Source organism: Lolium rigidum, chromosome 4, assembly GCF_022539505.1.
Source record: "Lolium rigidum isolate FL_2022 chromosome 4, APGP_CSIRO_Lrig_0.1, whole genome shotgun sequence".
In the NCBI taxonomy this organism is placed as follows: Eukaryota; Viridiplantae; Streptophyta; class Magnoliopsida; order Poales; family Poaceae; genus Lolium; species Lolium rigidum.
This window is the reverse complement of record NC_061511.1, coordinates 242,176,508-242,190,931: the sequence shown is the minus strand read 5'-3', so window position 1 is coordinate 242,190,931 and position 14,424 is coordinate 242,176,508.

Below are 14,424 nucleotides of genomic sequence, written 5' to 3'. Positions count from 1 at the left end.
GTTTAGCTCAGCGCTCTCATTAATTGAATTTAGATGTGCATATACAAAAACCGTAGCCAACTCAACGAAGCATGTATAATTATTTATTATATTATAACTATTATGTTTATGACCGTATTTTCACTTGAGGATCACGCTTGCCTTGTTTCTAGAGCCATTTATCTTCGAGTTAAAAGAAGATTCAAATTGCACTTGTATCTCCAAAAATCAAGTTGGTGACCTTAATTAAGCCCTTTAAGAAAATTTCTAGAAATGCACCACATTTTGCGAACTACTTAGTTCACACAATAACCATATTTAGTGGACCCAAATACGGTACACTAATGACAATTTCGTAGAGCGGTACTCACTGTCACAAACACAATCTTTGAGGGAGCACAAAGTGAAATTTACTTTTTCTGAGGGGTAAGTGAAATTTACTTGAAAGATCAATCCTAAATTTTTTTTAAATACGTCTGCTTTAGGTTAGCTAGCTAATGTTACATCACTATGTGTAAAGTTGAACTAGCTAGGAAAATGGATGAAGTGTAGGGCACGAAGGCGTAAGCACGAGTAACTAGGTTCCAGCATGCACGGACAATCACTTGGGTTAGGCTCGAAATCGACCGGAGGAAAAAGAGAGACGTGACATGACTGTTTCGCGTCGATCGTTTTCGATTTCAAAGAACTCTCATGATCTGATCGCCTTTCCACGCGAAGAGGACGAAAAGGGCGCTGTTCATGTGACGGGCCTGACGCGTTAACCCAACCAACCTGCAAACCTGAAAACGACTTGTTTGTAAAAAGCATAGCTAACCGATCAAAGTAGAAACCCCCAAACTACATCGATTTTCTTTTTGCAACAATGTAACATTTAGGAATATAAACTGTTCTACATAGCAGTAGTTACAGAGCCACACATCTGCGATGCAACTCGATCGGAAAGAATTTGATTAATTGGTTAAAACCCCTCAAGCAATTCTACAAAATTAGTTGAGTATATATGCTTCTACAAAGCCGTGACATGGCTTTCATGCATGCACCGGTCTCAAGTGTTGACCTTAAAACTCAACTTGACATCCTGAAAGAAATATAAGAAAATGGCAGTTTATATAATTCTAAACTAGCTAGTGTGAAAACTTTGTATAGCTGATGATTGTGGTCGATCGATGTCGGCCAGTATGGATAATACAGATTGCTCTTACAATAATAAGATTATTATCTTGAGCTGAGAACATTGGACACACTTCTTCCAATTTAATTCATGTGAAGAAAATGATTGTTTAATTGTGTTTAGATAACACATGCGGATCAACAATACGTACCAGCAAGAAAAGAGGAGCGCGTATATATATCCTTTTCTCGCCATAGTTTGTGTGTGCGCCGCTTCCCATGCACCATCTACACTGCTACTAATTTTTTAGTTTCCAGCTAACCGCCATCGCTCAGAGAAAAGCGTAAGTAATTTAGTCTATCTTACGATAAAGAGGGTGAGATAGGGAATCAATATGTCCTGGTCGATATATATTAAGTCTCTTTTGTTTATATATCTTGGTCTACATTTTAGCTAGGTCAACTGGTCATGTAAATGGTGTGCAGTTTCCGGTTGCGGTATATTGCACACGTCATTCATTTCTAGAGCTAGATAACAAGTTCTCAACCTTTTCTTTCTGGTACATGAAATTTGAAGACGCCTCCCCTTCTAAAAAAGGAGAGGAAAAAGGTATGAATTTAACTGAAACATTTGAAATTCTTGACCCCCTCCTTCTATGTCTCATATGTCAAGTTAGAATATGTTAATTTGAACCATGTGCCAATATTCAGAGAGCCACACATGGAAAAGGGACAAGAATGACTGCAGATCGTTTGATTTAGATAAATGATAAATAATCAAGCGTGGTGGAAGACCAAGCTAATAGGAGCGACGGGCAAATAACCGGTAGCCGGTCACCTATGCAGCCAAAAAAGACGCAAAAGCAACTGAGCGAACGATTGAAGCTAGAAAAAATAGCTACATGGCAGGCAAGGACTAGTCAAAGAAGTGGATAATTTGCACATCTACAGTGCTCAAATCATTATGAAGGGTAATAAACTAATTGAAAATTATATAGTGTATAATTTCTCGTCACAGTTGATAGTCGTCTAGTCAAAATTTTCTTATTCTTACATAACTGCACCAAATCTTGGTATCCAGATTTGTAGGAATTGATTGAGAACTACAAAAATCTGAAATAGATCTGAGAAACAATGATGTGTTATAGCCTAGAAAGACATGAATTCCCATAAATTAAAATAACGCAAATATGCATAACTATTTTTTTAAACTATACACCAGGAGCTCTGCCTTTTCATTATACAAGGGGGAAACAAATTTCGATGTACAAAATACAACGAAGGCTACCAATACTCATTGAGGAAAGGTTAAATGAAAAAAATGCAAGCTATTCTACGAGCACCTCTAAAAAGAGCAAACTCATTCTTATCAAAGATAGCCACCGAATTAGCCTGCACTTGCGGCGGATTGCGAAAGGAAGCAGCAGCAGCAGGAGAGCGAGGGTGCGAGGAGCTTGAGAAGCAGCAATGGCGGAGAGAGAGAGAGAGGAGATGTGCGATGCAGCGAAGGGGATGAAGGAGGACGATACGGTGAATATATAAAGGGAAGATGATTCGCCAAGCCGTTGGATGAAAAGGGGGAGTGTTTCCAGCCCTACGCGTGTCCGAAGGGTAAAAGGTCTTATCATTCAGAAGTTACTGGACGGAAGTTACCCCACGTGTGCCTGAAATTACGGAGGACGTGTGTCCCCCACTTGCGCGACGTGTCGATGGCGCAGAGCTTCGGACCCACAACACAGTGAGGTGATAGGAGTCGTGGCTTTCCAAGATGGGTATCGTGGCTATCGTCAGTAGCGACGTCAGTCGAGAAAGCTTCGAGTGTTTTTCATTAAAAGATAGCGACAACAAATCTTTGAGTCCTCCAACAGAAAAACTTCGGGAGCCTATGATCAAATGCAAGCATTTGTCCATATGCTCGGGGGCTACTCTTATTAGAAGCATTGTATATACTTCTGATAAGAGAATAAGGTGAAAAAGAAAAATATAGAGTTGATCAAAATAGCAAAACCTGAGCCTACAATCAAGTGCAAACACTCGGCTGTAGCCTCGGGGGCTACTCCTATCGGGAGCGCTGGTCGCGCACCCGATGAAATATGAGAAAGAAGGAAGATTGGAATATCAAGACAATATACAGTTACAATCGAAAGAATTTTCATCGTACATCTTCGAGTTATACATAACTCGTTATGTACTCCCATCAGGAGATCAAGATATTATGTCATCATATGACTTGAGTAAATGCACCATTCCAGCAGCCGACAAAGGCACTCGACAATATATTCTCATAGCGTGTTCGCCGCGGTAAAATCTCTGAATGCCGTAATATTTTACTAAGGTAAGTCTCCGGAATCCGTCCTATGTGGCGTGGTATCGCAACCGAATGCGCTCTACTACTTTATCCGTGTCAGCAGACACGAAGAAAAATCCTAGCGGACGCGTTAGGTACTCGATAAAATATAACAAGAATTCAGTTCACGATAAGTCCTTAAGCGGCGCGTGTCGAATTACGCCAGTATCCTGAGTTCAAGTCCAGAGACTTGAGCTTGAAGTAGGTTTATGCGGGTTTGCCACAAGAGCAGTTAACTGGTACCCGATCCATCAGATGAACTAGCCCCATTTACCAGCATGCTTGTACAAAATAGACGTTAAACAGAAATATTCGACTTACCAGTATGTAAAGATATGATCTGATTTTACATTGGAGATTTTGCTTGATTCTATGATTCAAACAAAATCTCGGGGGCTACTGACATAGGCATCCCCGATGGACCTGCCGAATAAGGTACCCGAGGATATTTGGAGGCCTACGACCCGAAGCTTTCAAGGCCAGAAGCCCAGTAAACGCCAATATGGAAGATAGAGTTATTTTAGGGATTTAGAGTCATGTAATTGTACGGGAAGGACTTCGATAGTCTCCCGGAATTTGTAACTTGTACGACATGAAAGCCTCGGCTCTGCCTCCTATATAAAGGGGAGCCGAAGGTGAAAGAAAGGATCGAATTTATTGTCAACATACACCCTAGTTTTTCATACTCGAGCACCTTTTCGGCTGAACCTTCGAGATCTACTTGCCCTCTACTTTCTACGAAACCCTAAGTCTACAATCTCTAGGTCTTGACAAGTTAATCCCTTATCACCCAATCTGAGGCCATGATGATGAGAAAAAGGAACACCCGGGATGCCATTCAAGAAAACTCTAGATATGGAAGAGGCAATAAAATGGCTACCAAATCCAACCACCTCTGGCCAAATCCCAACTAGTTGAGAAATTCCAAAAGAAAATTCCAATTAACTAAGTAAAAGGTTTTGGCGAGGTCAAGATTTAGAAAAATTGAGGGGTTCTTCTTGTTGTGATCGGCTTTGGAGACATTCTTCACATACAAAAAATTGTCCTTGACTGTTCTTCCCCGAGTGAAGGCACTATGACTTTGGGACACCATCTTGTCAAGCTTCGGTGCTAATAGGTTTGCTATCATCTTGCTGAAAATCTTTCAGAAACTATGAATGTGGCTGATTGGCTGATAATCCTAGGCCATGGCGGCAACAACTTTCTTGTGAAGAAGCACCAAGTTCGCATAATTTAACAGCCCCAGTTGACTCCGCTTAGAGCATGAATTTGATTCATGGCAGTAAGAAAGTTGTCTTTTACAACTATGATTGCGAATATATATCTATATAGTTTGATCTGAATAGCATTCGATGGGGAGAACCAACTATGAGTAGCTTAATTTGCCAAGCTATTTTCAGAAGAGGATAATTTTAGTGTGTGTTTCTTAACATAATAATATAAAAAAGGTAAGACCAAATTCTTAGGCGAACAATATCAGCTATCACTAAAATATTACTCCCACCAATATAAAGGGCAATATTTTTATGAGTGTCATGGCTCACCTCACACCTCACAGCTAGTTGTTTTTATCCGATAGTCACTTAGTTTACTCTAAAATCAAGATGAATTGCACATATCTATCTCTCTCACACATACACACACGCACGCATGCACGCGTGCACAAGGGTGCGCCCCTGCACACACCCTTATATTTGTAGTCTTGTACACGATCAATTCTTCATTTTTATGTCACAAGTTTCTCCTATTTCTTCTGCTGGCCGATAGATGGAAAGGCGTGTGAAGTTCCTTAGCTAGAGAATATATCTGAACTGAGAGTACGACACTTGAAATGATTGATCCTCTTTTTTAGACGGAGGGCTCGAGCTGAGGTTGGCTTTAAATTAATAAAGCCACACCGGCAAGCACAAGGTTCAGCACCACACAAACACAACAACACAAATTTCAAATTAGAATGTATGAAGTTGTTTTGATCTAAAACCCGTCAAGTCAACTATTTAGAAGCTTGTGTGTTACAGACAAATGGGGTCAATATGGAGTGTAACAAGTAAAAAAGTATGGAGGAAAACGATTTAGATTGCCTCAACATGACGTTTAAGGTGGTCAAAATATAGGGAATTGACTGTATAATGTATAATTGGAGGGAAGAAGCATATGAATATGGTATGTGTTACCTAGATGAGCATAAATTTAGTCAAGAAATTTATCTGCTAAGTGTTTTGCGTGGAAATAGATTGCTAAATGAGGTACAAGCTGGTCATTTTTGTGAATATGGAACTTCACTTGTTTGAATATAGTTAGGGCTATGGAGTGAATATACTCAAAAATTGACACGTAAAGTTACCGGCTGCTCATTTCCCCAAAAAGTTACTCCCCGCGCTCACTAATGTAAAATTTTAAGTTTTTTTTGTAAATGCAAATATTTAGATGCGGTTTTTCTGTGTAGGGTTCACTCATGATTATCCATATCTATTTTACTTTAATTTAAAATATTTAAAAAGATTTACATTTGTGGAGAGAGGAAGCACAAGCTTCTTTGAGCAAGACTTTTATTTGCCCGAAAAGTAGTGCTGCTTCTTTTTGAAGCGAGTTTTTTTTTTTTTTTGCCAAGGACTGGACTAGGGTATCGAATTCTCCTTTTCTTTGCTAATGGTATCTCTGATCTCTCCGAGGTGGATTGCTTCCATGCATGCACGTACTTGTCCGGTACTTGTCCGATCGGAGCCGCAAAATAATTGCAGCAACGAAAGCCCACCTAACCGGTTGATTTACGTGAAGCTAACTGCGTGCGGCGGCCAGGTTGCTAGATTTCGGTGTACCTAGGACCTAGCTATCCAAATCGAGGGCAATAAGTGGCCAGGTCGGTACGATCGCATGGAATTTACAGGTCCTAGCTAAGCTAGTGTATGTACGTGTTATGTATCGCCAAATGAGAGGTGACTGTTGCACGGTACCAAAAGTCGGGAAAATTAACAAGCTAGGAGAGATCGTCGAGATTGCAAAGAAAAGAAAATTGTTTGGAAATCGATCGCGACACTGATGGATGGTTCTTTGTTGGCTACCAAATGTATGTAAACGTGTAATACACTACAAGAAAAGTTGCCATGGCCGACGAAGTTGAAGTCGCGCCGTGGTTGCTGGTGTACCATGGCCGACGATTTTGGTCCCTCCGTGGTGCATGTCAAAACTTTTTTTTTCTCGTTTTTGAGGCCACCTAGCCCGACGAAGCGGCCAAAATGTCGCGTATGGTGGCCCGGGCCGTGGTGCATCGCGAATTCTCGGGTTCGCCGGCCGAGTCAACGCAAATCCGCACCGCCGAGGGATGTAGGGCCCAGATGGCAGCCTCTCTGGCATTGTTTTTTTCTCGATCGCGCCATCTCGTTCAACGTTCTCCGATCGAGCCGTTTACGATGCGGGATCATGGGTCCCGCATGTCATCCTCTATGAACCAAAATTCTTTCTATTTTTGGATTTTTTTGACCCCCGATTTCCGGCTACTTCCTTTTTCTTTTGATCCCTTGCCGCCTTGGAAACGTTGAGACCGCTCGCTGCTAAATGGGACCCGCATGTCATCCTCTATGCGCAATCAACTTTCTTTTCTTGGAGTTTTTTGGCACCTCAAATTTGGTCACTTGCCTTTTCTTTCGATCCCCTGCCGCCTCTCAAACGGTGATATCGCTGCTGCAACCTGGGACCCGCATGTCATCCTCTATGCACTATAAAACTTTCTTTTCTTGAATTATTTTTGGCACCTCATATTTGGTCACTTGCCTTTTTCTTTCGATCCCCGCCGCCTCTCAAACGGTGATACCGCTGTCGCTAAATGGGACCCGCATGTCATCCTCTATGTACTATAAAACTTTCTTTTCTTGGAGTTTTTTTTGGCACCTCAAATTTGGTCACTTGCCTTTTTCTTTCGATCCCCCGCCGCCTCTCAAACGGTGATACCGCTGCTCGCTAAATGGGACCCGCATGTCATCCTCTATGTACTATAAAACTTTCTTTTCTTGGAGTTTTTTTGGCACCTCAAATTTGGTCACTTGCCTTTTTCTTTCGATCCCCGCCGCCTCTCAAACGGTGATACCGCTGCCGCTAACCGGGACCCGCATGTCATCCTCTATGTACTATAAAACTTTCTTTTCTTGAATTATTTTTGGCACCTCATATTTGGTCACTTACCTTTTTCTTTCGATCTCATGCCACGTTTGAAACGTTGAGGAACCTGCAGGCTCATGGGACCCGCATGTCATCCTCTATGTACTATAAAAGTTTATTTTCTTGGTTTCTTTTCACCCTCTGATTTTTGGCAATTTCTTTTTCTTTTGATCCCCTGCCGCCTCTCAAACGGTGATACCGCTCGTTGCTAAATCGGACCCGCATGTCATCCTCTATGTACTATAAAACTTTCTTTTCCTGAATTATTTTTGGCTGCTCATATTTTTTCACTTGCCTTTTTCTTTCGATCCCCTGCCGCCTCTCAAACGGTGATACCGCTCGCTGCTAAATGGGACCCGCATGTCATCCTCTATGTACTATAAAACTTTCTTTTCTTGAATTATTTTTGGCTCCTCATATTTGGTCACTTGCCTTTTTCTTTCGATCTCATGCCACGTTTGAAACGTTGAGGAACCTGCTGGCTCATGGGACCCGCAAGTCATCCTCTATGTGCTATAAAAGTTTATTTTCTTTATTTTTTTTTCACCCTCTCGATTTTTGGCTATTTCCTTTTTCTTTTGATCCCCGCCGCCTTGGAAACGTTGGGTAAGCTGCCGACTCATGGGACCCGCATGTCATCCTCTATGTACAATCAACTTTCTTTTTCTTTTGATCTCAAGCCGCATTTGAAACGTTGAGACCGCTGCTGCTAAATGGGACCCGCATGTCATCCTCTACGTACAATAAAGTTTCCTTTCTTGGATTATCTTTGGCTCCCGATATTTTGTCACTTGCCTTTTTCTTTCGATCTCATGCCGCCTTTGAAACGTTGAGTAAGCTGCTGGCTCATGGGTCCCGCATGTCATCCTCTACGAACAATAAAAGTTTCCTTTCTTGGAGTTATTTTTTACCCCTAATTTCCTGTGAAACGATGAGGACGCTGTTGGCAGGTCGGTCCCACATGTCATCCTCTATGAACACACTACAAGAAAAGTTGCCATGGCCGACGAAGTTGAAGTCGCGCCGTGGTTGCTGGTGTACCATGGCCGACGATTTTGGTCCCTCCGTGGTGCATGTCAAAACTTTTTTTTTCTCGTTTTTGAGGCCACCTAGCCCGACGAAAGCGGCCAAAACGTCGCGTATGGTGGCCCGGGACGTGGTGCATCGCGAATTCTCGGGTTCGCCGGCCGAGTCAACGCAAATCCGCACCGCCGAGGGATGTAGGGCCCGGATGGCAGCCTCTCCGGCATTGTTTTTTTTCTCGATCGCGCCATCTCGTTCAACGTTCTCCGATCGAGCCGTTTACGATGCAGGATCATGGGTCCCGCATGTCATCCTCTATGAACCAAAATTCTTTCTATTCTTGGATTTTTTTGACCCCCGATTTCCGGCTACTTCCTTTTTCTTTTGATCCCTTGCCGCCTTGGAAACGTTGAGACCGCTGCTTGCTAAATGGGACCCGCATGTCATCCTCTATGCGCAATCAACTTTCTTTTCTTGGAGTTTTTTTGGCACCTCAAATTTGGTCACTTGCCTTTTTCTTTCGATCCCCGCCGCCTCTCAAACGGTGATACCGCTGCCGCTAACCGGGACCCGCATGTCATCCTCTATGCACTATAAAACTTTCTTTTCTTGAATTATTTTTGGCACCTCATATTTGGTCACTTGCCTTTTTCTTTCGATCCCCTGCCGCCTCTCAAACGGTGATACCGCTCCTGCTAAATGGGACCCGCATGTCATCCTCTATGTACTATAAAACTTTCTTTTCTTGGAGTTTTTTTGGCACCTCAAATTTGGTCACTTGCCTTTTTCTTTCGATCCCTCGCCGCCTCTCAAACGGTGATACCGCTGCTGCTTAACCGGGACCCGCATGTCATCCTCTATGTACTATAAAACTTTCTTTTCTTGGAGTTTTTTTTGGCACCTCAAATTTGGTCACTTGCCTTTTTCTTTCGATCCCCGTCGCCTCTCAAACGGTGATACCGCTGTCGCTAACCGGGACCCGCATGTCATCCTCTATGTACTATAAAACTTTCTTTTCTTGAATTATTTTTGGCACCTCATATTTGGTCACTTACCTTTTTCTTTCGATCTCATGCCACGTTTGAAACGTTGAGGAACCCGCGGGCTCATGGGACCCGCATGTCATCCTCTATGTACTATAAAAGTTTATTTTCTTGGTTTTTTTTCGCCCTCCGATTTTTGGCAATTTCTTTTTTCTTTTGATCCCCTGCCGCCTCTCAAACGGTGATACCGCTTGCTTGCTAAATCGGACCCGCATGTCATCCTCTATGTACTATAAAACTTTCTTTTCCTGAATTATTTTTGGCTGCTCATATTTTTTCACTTGCCTTTTTCTTTCGATCCCCGCCGCCTCTTAAACGGTGATACCGCTTGCTTGCTAAATGGGACCCGCATGTCATCCTCTATGTACTATAAAACTTTCTTTTCTTGAATTATTTTTGGCTCCTCATATTTGGTCACTTGCCTTTTTCTTTCGATCTCATGCCACGTTTGAAACGTTGAGGAACCTGCTGGCTCATGGGACCCGCAAGTCATCCTCTATGTGCTATAAAAGTTTATTTTCTTTATTTTTTTTCACCCTCCGATTTTTGGCTATTTCCTTTTTCTTTTGATCCCCTGCCGCCTTGGAAACGTTGGGTAAGCTGCCGACTCATGGGACCCGCATGTCATCCTCTATGTACAATCAACTTTCTTTTTCTTTTGATCTCAAGCCGCATTTGAAACGTTGAGACCGTCGCTGCTAAATGGGACCCGCATGTCATCCTCTACGTACAATAAAGTTTCCTTTCTTGGATTATCTTTGGCTCCCGATATTTTGTCACTTGCCTTTTTCTTTCGATCTCATGCCGCCTTTGAAACGTTGAGTAAGCTGCTGGCTCATGGGTCCCGCATGTCATCCTCTACGAACAATAAAAGTTTCCTTTCTTGGAGTTATTTTTTACCCCTAATTTCCTCTGAAACGATGAGGACGCTGTTGGCAGGTCGGTCCCACATGTCATCCTCTATGAACACACTACAAGAAAAGTTGCCATGGCCGACGAAGTTGAAGTCGCGCCGTGGTTGCTGGTGTACCATGGCCGACGATTTTGGTCCCTCCGTGGTGCATGTCAAAACTTTTTTTTCTCGTTTTTGAGGCCACCTAGCCCGACGAAAGCGGCCAAAACGTCGCGTATGGTGGCCCGGGACGTGGTGCATCGCGAATTCTCGGGTTCGCCGGCCGAGTCAACGCAAATCCGCACCGCCGAGGGATGTAGGGCCCGAGATGGCAGCCTCTCCGGCATTGTTTTTTTTCTCGATCGCGCCATCTCGTTCAACGTTCTCCGATCGAGCCGTTTACGATGCAGGATCATGGGTCCCGCATGTCATCCTCTATGAACCAAAATTCTTTCTATTCTTGGATTTTTTTGACCCCCGATTTCTGGCTACTTCCTTTTTCTTTTGATCCCTTGCCGCCTTGGAAACGTTGAGACCGCTGCTGCTAAATGGGACCCGCATGTCATCCTCTATGTGCAATCAAATTTCTTTTCTTGGAGTTTTTTTGGCACCTCAAATTTGGTCACTTGCCTTTTTCTTTCGATCCCCTGCCGCCTCTCAAACAGGTGATACCGCCGTCGCTAACCGGGACCCGCATGTCATCCTCTATGCACTATAAAACTTTCTTTTCTTGAATTATTTTTGGCACCTCATATTTGGTCACTTGCCTTTTTCTTTCGATCCCTCGCCGCCTCTCAAACGGTGATAACGCTGCTGCTAAATGGGACCCGCATGTCATCCTCTATGTACTATAAAACTTTCTTTTCTTGGATTTTTTTTGACACCTCATATTTGGTCACTTGCCTTTTTCTTTCGATCCCCTGCCGCCTCTCAAACGGTGATACCGCTGTCGCTACCTGGGACCCGCATGTCATCCTCTATGCACTATAAAACTTTCTTTTCTTGAATTATTTTTGGCACCTCATATTTGGTCACTTACCTTTTTCTTTCGATCCCCTGCCGCCTCTCAAACGGTGATACCGCTGCTGCTAAATGGGACCCGCATGTCATCCTCTATGTACTATAAAACTTTCTTTTCTTGAATTATTTTTGGCTCCTCATATTTGGTCACTTGCCTTTTCTTTCGATCTCATGCCACGTTTGAAACGTTGAGGAACCTGCTGGCTCATGGGACTCGCATGTCATCCTCTATGTGCTATAAAAGTTTATTTTCTTGGGTTTTATTTCACCCTATGATTTTTGGCTATTTCCTTTTTCTTTTGATCCCCCGCCGCCTTGGAAACGTTGAGTAAGCTGCTGACTCATGGGACCCGCATGTCATCCTCTATGTACAATCAACTTTCTTTTTCTTTTGATCTCAAGCCGCATTTGAAACGTTGAGACTGCTGCTGCTAATTGGGACCCGCATGTCATCCTCTATGTACAATAAAGTTTCTTTTCTTGGATTACCTTTGGCTCCTGATATTTTGCCACTTGCCTTTTTCTTTCGATCTCATGCCGCCTCTGAAACGTTGAGTAAGCTGCTGGCTCATGGGTCCCGCATGTCATCCTCTACGAACAATAAAAGTTTCCTTTCTTGGAGTTATTTTTGACCCCTAATTTCCGGCTATTTGCCTTTTTCTTTTGATCTCCTGCCCCCTTTGAAACGATGACGACGCAGCTGGCGGGTCGGTCCCACATGTCATCCTCTCGTGAACAATAAAAGTTTCCTTTGATGGATTTATTTTGAACCCCTATTTAATTTCGGGATATTTCCTTTTTTTTCCTTTGATCCCCTACCGCCTTGGAATCGTTGAGGATGCTGTTGCCTCATGGGTCCCGCATGTCATCCTCTCAGAACGGTAAATGTTTCTTTTCTTGGATTTTGTTTACCAAATGATTTTTGGCTAATTTTTTTCTTTCGATCTCCTGCCGCCTTTAAAACGTTGAGGACGGCTGTCGGCTCACGGGTCCCACATGTCGGCCTCTATGAACAATAAACACCGAGGATGCTCGCTGCCTCATGGGTCCCGCATGTCATCCTCTTAGAACGAAAATGTTTCTTTTCTTGGATTTTGTACCAACATATTTTTGGTTTATTTTTTCTTTCCATCCCCCGCCGCCTTTAAAACGTTGGACGACGCTGGCTGGCTCATGGGTCCCCGATGTCTACGGGAGCTTCTATTCTTGTAGACAGTGTTGGGCCTCCAAGAGCAGAGGTTTGTAGAACAGCGACAGAAGTTTCCCTTAAGTGGATACCCAAGGTTTATCGAACTCGTGGATGAAGAGGTCAAAGATATCCCTCTCATGCAACCCCGCAACCACAAAGCAAGAAGTCTCTTGTGTCCCCAACACACCTAATAGGTGCACTAGTTCGGCGAAGAGATAGTGAAATACAGGTGGTATGAATAAGTAGTAGCAACGGCGGAAAAGTGCTCGCCCGGGACAAGTAAACAAGCGTAGTAACGCAGCAAGTAGTAACGCAGCACAGTAGTAAACAAGCAGTAGTAACTCAGCAGTATTTAGGAACAAGGCCTAGGGATTACACTTTCACTAGTGGACACTCTCAACATTGATCACATAACAGAATAGATAAGTGCATACTCTACACTTTTGTTGGATGATGAACACATTGCGTAGGATTACACGAACCCTCAATGCCGGAGTTAACAAGCTCCACAATAATGCTCATGTTTTAGTAACCTTTAGTGTAAGATAGATCAACACGACTAAACCAAGTACTAGCATAGCATGCACACTGTCACCTTCATGCATATGTAGGAGGAATAGATCACATCAATATTATCATAGCAATAGTTAACTTCGCAATCTACAAGAGATCTTGATCATAGCATAAACCAAGTACTAACACGGTGCACGCACTGCCACCTTTGCACACATGCAAGAGGAATAAAACTACTTTAATAACACATCACTAGAGTAGCACATAAATAAATTGTGATACAACATGCTGCAATCATAAAGAGATATAAATAAGCACTTCACTACGCCATTCAACAGTGAATAAGTATTCTGTGAAATCTAGCCTAAGAGACCCACACGGTGCACACACTCGTCACCTTTACACACGTGGGACGAGGAGTCTCCGGAGATCACATAAGTAAAACTCACTTGACTAGCATAATGACATCTAGATTACAAGCATCATCATATGAATCTCAATCATGTAAGGCAGCTCATGAGATTATTGTATTGAAGCACATAGGAGAGAGATGAACCACATAGCTACCGGTACAGCCCCGAGCCTCGATGGAGAACTACTCCCTCCTCATGGGAGCAGCAGCGGTGATGAAGATGGCGGTGGAGATGGCAGCGGTGTCGATGGAGAAGCCTTCCAGGGGCACTTCCCCGCTCCGGCGATGCGTGCCGGAACGAGATCCTGTCCCCGGATCTTGGCTTCGCGATGGTCTGCGGCTCCGGAAGGTTTCGTGGGTTTCGTCAATCGTAATAGGGTTTTCTCGATCCGGGGGCTTCTTATAGGCGAAGAGGCGGCGCAGGAAGGTCGAAGGGGGCCCACACCCTAGGGGCGCCCCCTTGGCCGCGCCGGGTATGGTCTGGTTGCCCTGCCCCTCTTCTCTGGCGGTTCTCGTGTGTTCGGATGCTTCCGGGTAAAATAGGAACCCGGGCGTTGATTTCGTCCGATTCGAGAATATTTCGTTACTAGGATTTCCGAAACCAAAAACAGCGTGAAAACAGGAACCGGCACTTCGGCATCTTGTTAATAGGTTAGTTCCGGAAAATGCACGAATATGACATAAAGTGTGCATAAAACATGTAGATAACATCAATAATGTGGCATGGAACACAAGAAA